The sequence below is a fragment of the Otolemur garnettii genome, unplaced genomic scaffold (genome assembly GCF_000181295.1).
Source record: "Otolemur garnettii isolate 467f Iridium unplaced genomic scaffold, OtoGar3 scaffold00172, whole genome shotgun sequence".
Taxonomy (NCBI): Eukaryota; Metazoa; Chordata; class Mammalia; order Primates; family Galagidae; genus Otolemur; species Otolemur garnettii.
In genome coordinates, this window is record NW_003852567.1 from 1,582,208 (window position 1) to 1,586,831 (window position 4,624).

At 44.6% G+C, this 4,624-nt stretch overlaps 1 pseudogene; it reads left to right on the forward strand.

Annotated features, from left to right (window-relative positions):
* The first annotated feature begins 3,153 nt into the window (after positions 1-3,153).
* On the forward strand, positions 3,154-3,612 carry LOC100953507 (annotated as a pseudogene).
* The last annotated feature ends 1,012 nt before the right edge of the window (positions 3,613-4,624 follow it).

Below are 4,624 nucleotides of genomic sequence, written 5' to 3' on the forward strand. Positions count from 1 at the left end.
GGCTAAGGTGCCAGCCACCTACAGCTAAGGTGGGGGGTTCAAATCCAGCCCGGGCCCGCCAAAAAACAACAATGACGGCTACAACCAAAAAATAGCGAGGTGTTGTGAAACATTTGCTTGTCTGCTCCTCTTGAGGTTGGTGAAGACAGAGGCTCCTGCCTATCCTTGTGTAGCAGCTGTGAAATTAGTGCAAAAACTTAGATATACAAAAAATACATTTTAAAATTTTCTTTAAATGAACTTAATTTCTACCCCAAGCCCCTGTTCTCAGGTGCTGGTGAGAAAGTCAACATCAGGCACTCTTAGAGAAATCCATGTGCCAAGAGCTATGCAAAGATCATAGAAATATCAAAGCCTAGGGCTGGCTTCCTACCTGCCCCCTACACCATCCCATCATTGGACATCAGTCTCACCAGTGAGCACTCTGAGCCCTGTGGTCTCAGCAGATAAATCTCTTCACATCCTGGACTCCCAAATTCATGGCTTTATGCCACATCTGTGACATGGATATTCAGATATGCCAGCCTTTGGCCTTGGACCTGGCCTCCCCAGTCCTGTCACTTGCTCTGTCCCAAACAGAAATTAGCACCTTGTGTTCACATTGACCCTACACACCAATCCCCTCTAAAGTCTTAAAGAACTGTCTCCCTCTCCTCATCTTCTCCCTCTCCCCAGCTCCTCCAGGGTATAACATCTCAGATTTACTTTAGACAGTTTCAAAAAGCAGAAGGGCCTTTGATATCAGGATACCTCTTCTCTGGGTTCTGCGAAAACCTTTGCCTGCTCTACAGTGAAAGGAAAAACACAGGCAAAAAATCCCAAAGCTTCATATTTCACTAAATTATCCATCTCACTTGCATTCTGGTATTTGCCTCAGCCCTGCTCTTAGTAGGCATGCAATATATTATTTCATCACAGAAGCAGTGGCCACTCTCCATGTCTGCCTTCATCTTTCACAATATTGTCCTGTTCTTTCTTCTTTCTCTCTTCTTTCTGTAATCTTTTGCCACCTTTAGCCATTGAATTATCATTCTTATGGATGCTGAAATTGCCAATCCTCTAACACCTATATTTGTAATTATTCAAGTGGTGTCTACAATTCCCCTGCAGAGACTGTTGGCTATGTCAAGCAGCAGAAAGCTTCATTTTCTTCGAGAGATCTGTTTCCTGGTGGCAAACTAAAACACCTCAGAGAAACTCTGTCTCCATGTTACTTAAGACTTTTGCTCAGAGCTACGAATTTTATTAACAATAAATTTCAATCTAACATTAGAATAACCAAACCCTACTAGTGAACACCACAGCAGCCGGCGCCTGTTCTGTTCAGAATACGCCCTGCCGCAGTGAAACCGTCTTTGCTAGGAGGCCTGCATCGCCCCTCTGCGACACCAGGGGGCAGCAGCAGCACCGCCGTCCTCTGTCGGCTAACCGTTTGCATTTCCTTCACCTTTCTGGGACTAATTTTTTTTTTTAATTATTTTTATTATTTGTCCTAGAATATGTCTCATGCTAGGCCGAAGGTCTAGCGTTTTCCTGTGTCCATTAATGAGCAAGATAAACTTTTCTGCCCGTGTCAGGGTCATCATCCAGCCCTGAGCATTGCGCCCAGCACACAGGGGGTTAATAAACTTCCGTGGAATAAAGAAACCTTTTCTTAGAATTGGCGCTGTAACTCGAGGTTTAGATATCAATCGGTGCAGGTTATTTACGCTGCAAAAACAAGTGCCGGAGGCGAACCTTGCTTCAGCCTTTAAGTCAAACATTATTTCATGTCTTCAACACGTGGCGCCTAGGGCTTCGGGTAAATTGGGAATATTTGGGGTGGGGATGGGGGGAATAAATGCCTCATACCTGGGGACAACCCCAGGCCTTCGCCAGCCCCCATACCCCGATTCGGCTGAGTACATACGAGGCCCAGGGCAATGCTGCGGTAGCGCGGGTGTCCTGGTCCTGGGGTGACCTCTGTCCCGGGACCTCAGTAGCCCCCGCCACCCACAGCGCGCGGGGACCCGGGAACCGGCGAGGGCACAGAGCTGAAAGGGCACTAGAGGCTGCCCCCAGTCCAGGGACTTTGGACGCCAGCGCCCCTCCTAGTCTCTCAGAGGAGCTGGCAGGGTCAGAGCGGCATCTGCCCCCTAGGACTCTAGACTAGAGCCTCTCCTCCCGGGCTCGGGGCGCCCCCTGCAGGCCTAGCAGGAGCGACGCATCAGGCACACAGGCGGACACACCAACACACACACACACACACACACACACACACACACACACACACCTCCCAATTACTCACAGCCCTACGGACGGAGCTCAGTATACGCACATTCATCCATTCAACAAACACTTTCCAAGCATATAGTCTGGGTCTTCTCCATGCAATCATTCACTCCCTGTACCGCCCCCCTCCCCCCTCCCCGCCCCGGACTTGGTTGACTCCCCTGCCCCAGTGGCTACAGCGCTCTCCATTCAAGATCTCCTACCCACACTTCTTTCCAAAAAGGTTGTATTAGTCTACAATCCCACAGCAGTGGAGAAGTGTTTCCTTCTCTCCACATCCACGCCAACATCTGCAGTTTGGGGATTTTGTGATTGCAAAGCCCATATCCGTGAGGAAGCTTTTTAGCTTGATCAGATCCCAGTAATATATTTTTGGTGTTGCTTCAATTGCAAAGGGGATCCTCCTCATAAAATATTCTCCCAGGCAAATATCTTCAAACATTTTCCCTGCACTCTTATCCAGTATTTTTATAGTTTCATGTCTTAGGTTTAAATCTTTTATTCAGTGAGAATCAATTTTTTGTTAGTGGCGAAAGGTGAGGGTCCAATTCCAATCTTCTACAGGTCGCTAGCCATTTCTCCCAGCACCATTTGTTAAAAGGGGAATCTAAAAGTTGACCTACCGGTTGATCCTGCAGTTCCATTACTAGGTATCTACTCCGATGAACAACAATCATTTTACAACAAAGACATTTGCACCAGAATGTTTATTGTAGCCCAATTCATAATTGCCAAGTTGTGGAAGCAGCCCAAATGCCCATCAACCCATGACTGGATTAACAAATTGTGGTATATGTATACCAAGGTATAATATGCAGTCATAAAAAAGATGGAGACTTGCTCTTTCCTTTTGCAGCCATCGCCAGAGAGGCAGTGGCCAAAATGAAGTTCAATCCTTTTGTGACTTTAGACTGAAGCAAGAACCGCAAAAGACATTTCGATGCACCTTCTCACATTCGCAGGAAGATTATGTCTTCCCCTCTTTCCAAAGAGCTGAGACAGAAGTACAATGTTTAATCTATGCCTATCCAAAAGGATGATGAAGTTCAGGTTATCTGGGGGCATTATAAAGGGGAGCAGATTGGTAAAGTAGTCCAGATTTACAGGAAGAAATACGTCATCTACATTGAGCAGATGCAGCGGGAAAAGGCTAACGGCACAACTGTACATGTGTGCATTCACCCCAGCAAAGTGGTTATTACTAGGCTTAAACTGGACAAAGACCACAAAAAGAACCTTGAACAAAAAGCCAAATCTCGCCAAGTAGGAAAGGAAAAGGGCAAGTACAAGAAAGAAACAATTGAGAAGATGCAAGAATAAAATAATCTTACATGCAACTTTCATTAAACACTGCTAAAATGAAAAAAAAAGACGGAGACTTTACATCTTTTATGTTTACCTGGATGGAGCTGAAACATATCCTCCCTAGTAAAGTATCTCAAGAATGGAAAAAAAGCTCAGTGCCCATAGCACAGTGGTTATGGTGCCAGCCACATACACCGAGGCTGTGGGTTCGAATCTAGCCTGGGCCAGCTCAATTCCAATGACAACTGCAACAAAAAATAGCTGACGTTGTGGTGGGTGCCTGTAATCCCAGCTACTTGGGAGACTGAGGCAAGATAATTGCTTAAGCCCAAGAGTTTGACGTTGCTGTGACCTGTAACACTGCAGCACTCTACCAAGAGCAATATAATGAGACTCTGTCTCAAAAAAAAAAAAAAAAGGAAAAAGCCCCATCCAATGTACTCAGTACTACTATGAAACTAATATTTAATTACTTACACATTCATACAAATGATAAAACACAAATATAGTCCAGAAAGAAAGAGGGGAGAGGTGAGGAGGGACAGGGTGAGTGGAGGGAGGGTATTTGGCAGGATCTCACTTACTGTGCCCAATGCAAGTGTACATTTCAAAACAACTAAGAGTATATTATAAATGTCCTACCACAAAAAATAAGTGAGGTGATGGTTATGTTAATCAGTTTGATTTAAGCATTCCACATTGTATATCAAATTATCACATTATATCCCATTAATGTATATGGTTATGCTTTAATCAAAAATAAGCTAAAAAATAAAATAAAAGTATGAGTAATTAGAAAAAAAATATCTTCTACCCAGTTTTCACAAGGTCGAAGATGAGGAAGGAAGCTCCTGCCCCTTCCAAAGCAAAAGCCAAAGCAAAGGCATTAAAGGCCAAGAAGGCAGTGCTAAAAGACATCCAAGGCCACAAAAACATATATATATGTATATATATATGAAGATTCATACATCACCTACCTTCTAGCAGCCAAAGACACTCAGCTCCGGAGGCAACCCAAATATTATCAAAATAGTGCCCCCACACTACT